At 36.3% G+C, this 5,171-nt stretch overlaps 1 pseudogene across 1 annotated transcript; it reads right to left on the bottom strand.

Annotated features, from left to right (window-relative positions):
* Nucleotides 1-977: 977 nt before the first annotated feature.
* LOC149253759 (transcription factor bHLH36-like) lies at nucleotides 978-3,525 on the bottom strand (annotated as a pseudogene). Its single transcript, XR_016266234.1, has 3 exons — nucleotides 2,887-3,525; nucleotides 2,362-2,746; nucleotides 978-2,256 (listed from the first exon to the last, which is right to left on the bottom strand). The product of XR_016266234.1 is annotated as a transcription factor bHLH36-like (transcript).
* Nucleotides 3,526-5,171: the final 1,646 nt, after the last annotated feature.

The following is a 5,171-nucleotide window of genomic DNA, read 5'->3' on the forward strand; positions in this document are numbered from 1 at the left end:
AAAGGAAATGCTGTAAGGCATAAATTTTAGAAAAATCTTGAGATATAGAAGATCACTGAATATAAAAATTAGTAAACAAAATGTAAATTTTAGAAAAATCTTGAGATATAGAAGATCACTGAATATAAAAATTAGTAAGCAAAATGTCATTCATAGCTAGAAGATCAAGAGAAATCATTTAGATTATTCCAAATGCCAAATTTACAGATTCCATAACCTTTCCAACATAGAATGCCTCCCAATCTTCAAAGATGCTCTTTGAAGTTCCAATAACAAATATTTGATCAAAAAGATGCTGAAAGAATAACTTCGGCGTAAATCACATGAAGACATACATTTGTCAATATTGAACTTTATCACATCAAAAGCTTATATTCTTTTAGCACTTGCTCTAAAGGTGATTGGATTTGCCTTTGGAATTAAAAGTAAAATAATTCAGAGAAATGTGTAATTCATTTAAGTATAACTATAAAATTGAAATGAAATACAACATTTAAAAAATATTATTGATAACAAAAATATTCAATTTTGATCAAGTAAAATATCTCATTATAAAATCTTAAATAATATCTTAACTAATATTGATGTGTATTTGAAAATATATTAATCACTAAAATAAAATATAAAATTTTAATATAATCCATATAGTCTATAAGTAAAATGTTTTAATACCCATATTAAATAAAAAAATTAATATCCATCTTAAATAAAATATTCGAAGATAAATGAGATTCATTTAAAAAAAAACTTTGAAATTAAAGATTATAAAATTTGAAAAAAATAGGTGTCCAAAAAAGAAAGATAAATTAAAAAAAAACTTTGAAATTAAAGATTATAAAATTTGAAAAAATAGGTGTCCAAAAAAGAAAGATAAATTAAAGCCACTTTCCCTGCAGGTGCTTGTGCAGCGTACTATCCGCCATGGACTCGTAGACCAGCAATTGCTCGTCATTTTCCTCCAGTACCTCAAGCAGGGGTTAAATTTGACGGGTGACCCTACCCGTCAAGGAATTTTTTTATGACGTTTTTATTTTTAAACTGCCCATCATATGACTTTTAAAATTTATTTGTACAAGTTTCCATGATTGTTTCTGTATATCAACACAATCAACATATGCATGTGGAATTTCTACAGATCGTAATTCATGCTTGTGAACAAGCCCCTCCTTATCACAAATTTCTAGAAAGCCAAATTTAGAGGCATCTATAAATTTAGATAATTAACATGTGCGTATACGGGCGTCAAATTTACCTAAAATAACAAAGAAGCTTTGTAATAGGGTCTAGCTTGACACACTGCTCAACAAATGTCCATGACGACTACACACAAACCACTCCTACCAAATAACCTCCTGCGATGCTTTCATTTCCCCCTTGGAGGCCACCAAAAGGACCAACACCAAACCAGAGCGCGGATATGCATGCCAGGCTCCCTCATCTTCCCACGCCTTAATCGTTCGCCACCCCCAAACTCCAACGCGATGTTAATCCTCACACGAGTTTCTAACATGTTGATATTACTCCTCCCATTACATACACTTTGATGAAGTGACCGGAAAGACTGTCCCTCACCTCACTCCACCCGTATTCACAAATAAGGCTCCTCTTCCATGTCTTACAAAGACCTCACCCCATCGACGATTTTGAATTGATGATTTTTTTTCACCATAAAGTTATAAACTTTTTTCTACCTTACACTTTTGATTAATCATCATATAATTTTAATTTACTGATTATCAATATTAAAGAGGAGAAATCAATATAACTTTCAAATAATCTTTCACTTTTTATCTCAAGAGAGAGTTTTAACCATAAAAAAAACCTAATAACAAATGGCTTCTCAAAAGCTGAACCTAGTCCATACTTCATAAATTAATACTAATTACTAATAACTCTCATGAAAATATGACAAATTCATACTATACTCAAAACCGAGGCGGCCCGATTTCTTACGTGTCCTATTTTATCCATTCCTATTCATAAAAATCAAAGCAATCATCGATAGAGCACTACCTCAAATCATTTATATCTAAGTTCCACTCGTCTAAGAAAATGATGTATTTATATAACAGATCCTTAATTGAGTTTTATTCTTGGTGTAAGCTGGTCAAACCTTTTAGCCCTCATTTGTGCAGCGTGCTCAACATGTATTTCGTCTCGAGCTTCCAGAGACCGGAGTTCGGCCTTGTTACCCGAGATTAAATGCCGAAGCGTGTCAGAGAGGTCGTCCATGTTAAAATAATCAACATCAGTCACCTGCAGCAGCGTAGAAATATCTATGTTCAGATTCTGGTAAAGCAGAAAGGGCATCATAGTGTTCCCGCGAGAATAGAAAAATACCTTGCGAGAAAAGAAAAATACCTTACTATGTATGGTATGAAACACTGCATTATCGATGACAGAAGACGTAGCGTTCACAACTTCAAGCCCACATTCTTCCAACACCATTAGAAGATCGGAGTAGACAATCTGATCTTGGAACGCGTTAACGGAGACCTCAACACTGGAATGGGAGAAATTTATTTTCATGGAAGGGATTTCCCCATCCAATCCCTGGAATCGCAGATGTTTCCTGCAAAAATTCTGGTTAGATGAGGATTGAATGCCCACAAAGGGAAATTCTTCTTTTCTAGCTAAACTGGTCTTCATTCTATCTCTTTTTCTTGAGAGATCTTCGATTTTTTTGCTGTAGATGACGAATATAATTAACAGCTCCAAGCACTTGGTCTGACTCTGCACGTTTTCCCTGCTCAACAAAATATGGAGCTGCCCATTCATAAAACTGAAGCAAAGGAGATGAAAAAAGTGAAAAAAACCCTAACGAATACTTTGAAGCTGGATGCCTCTAAAGCAGAAAACCCTAGATACCAAGTGAAGAAAACGTACCCGAAGATTTTCTTCTGGAAGCAATGCCCTCAGCCTGGAAAAGAGCGTTTTCATCTCCTTCCGCCTCTGTTTTTCAATCAAACTGTGATTCCACCTTTTATCGGTCGGAGCGGTTTGTGATACTGTATCCCGGTAAGGACCATGAATTGCCAAACCAGAATTGCAGAATGCGCTCATTAAACAAGGATTATCCAAATGGTCCTGATAATCGACTGGGGTTTCAAATATGCAGCAGCTGATGAAATTGGAGCTTTGGGCATGATGATTATTATAAGATGGAGGATCTTCGGTCGATTGTAACGGACTAGAACGAGATACACCCTCTGTAACATCGACAGACATGTTTATGCCATCGTTACAGGAGAGGAATATTGTTTGGAACCCAGAAGGAATACTCATATTTATGGTTAAAACTCAGATGGATGTTGCAATTTGCAAAGCGTGGGAGTTGTAAAGCTAAGAAATCTTTGCCAGCGATTTACAAGCAGAGTGGGTCCGTGATCTTCTGCAACAAGATTAGGGTTTGATCTCTTCGATCATACGAACTTAGGAACAAGATCTCCAATCCTGATAAACAACTCGGGAACCGCCTACGACTCCCACGACGCCGACGATCGCCTTCGTCCTCTTGAATCCAAGTTCCAGTACCTCGAGGCTCGAACCGGTCCATATTCAATTAAAGTTTTAACTTACGGGTGCCAGGTGGATGGATTATACGGTATAAAGAATATATACCGTAAGGTTAAATATATATATAAAAAAAAAATTATAAAAAAAAAAATTTAAAACTTTTAATTTTTAAACATGCCCGTCATATTGACGTTTTTTAAAATTAATGGCAAGTTGCAGATGACGTGGAGATTTGAAATTAAAACGTTTTTTACGGGTAAAAAAGTGAAATACTGGTATACGGGCGTCAAATTTAACCGGGATTCAGCAGGTGTGGGTGGTTTAGATGTGACAACTGGTCAACTTCATCGTGAAATTCCTTGTACTATTTCTGCACATCCGTAGCCACGATCACGCACTTCACAGCAATGACACAGTCGTCGGATAGCACCTCGTTGAAAATGCAAGAGTAGGTTCAGCAGCCTACCTCGGTGTCTTTCTGGAACGACCTGTGGCTCTCTCAAGCTCCTCGTAGCTGAAGACCTGCACGCAACAAATCTTATCTCGCTACTGGTTCTCGGACACTTTGATGTTGTCGGATGTAGACTTGCTCTTGCAGGTGGTTGTAGACTTGCTCCTGCAGGTGGTTGTCATGCTTTCAGAAGGGTCGGCTGAAGTTGAACCGAACCTAGATGACAGCGATGCATACCAGAATGCTCATAAACATGATCCCCATCCCCATGCCATCTCTGCAACAATTATAGGAGTCCGAATTGAGGAACTCTTTTTGGCCCACACAGTTAATGAATCCACCCTGCCTCGGAGCAGGGCCTAGATCCAGTGCAAGCCGAGCAATTGTATATGCATTTCCGGTCACCGGCCAGACTACAATCCAAAGACTGACACATTCCAGCGAGGCACTCATGGCTATATGGCACACAGAGCTTTAACGATCTCTGACAAATACTCTGGTACACCAGAGACGATGACGAATATTCATAAGTTTTGTAGAGAATTACAATGGACTAATATTGTTTTTTTCATAGAGAATTGCAACGAACTAATACAATTATGGGTCAAGGTTATTTCTATCGTCTAACACTTAAATTCTAGCAGCGATTTGCCAATACAAGTTGGTTCCTCACCATTATTCAAGTACAGTCATATCTCCTAGAATGACTTGGTGGTTTGTCAAAGGACAAGTTTTCACTTATGCCCAATACTTCTGAATACGTCTGGATCTTAAATCTTAAATTACAGGAAAACAAGTTTTTATTCTATACCCTATATATATAACAAATCTCACTTGTATAATAATAATAAATATTGATGATGTATAATATTTATATATATATTTTTTATTTTATTTTAAAAGAAATATAAAGGGATAGATCTTTCCCGTCTAGCTCTAGGCTAGAGCTTTTTATGCAAATATAAACACGAGAATTTTTATGGTCTCTTCTCCGATAAGACGTTTACTTAATTTGTTACAGTAATGTTCTCTGGAACCTTATTTCTTTTCATTTGAATGAATCGATTTTCCGAGACAGCGATGGATTTAGACCATAGAACGGAAGTTGTACAATATTTAGAAGTAAAAATAATCACGATGGTGTCTTACACACGTAAGTCACACGTAAATTTAGTAATAGAGATTTGTATTATATTTTTCTCAA

Source organism: Pinus tabuliformis, chromosome 7 (assembly GCF_031772625.1).
Source record: "Pinus tabuliformis cultivar Carrire ecotype Pingquan chromosome 7, CPIR1, whole genome shotgun sequence".
Classification (NCBI taxonomy): domain Eukaryota; kingdom Viridiplantae; phylum Streptophyta; class Pinopsida; order Pinales; family Pinaceae; genus Pinus; species Pinus tabuliformis.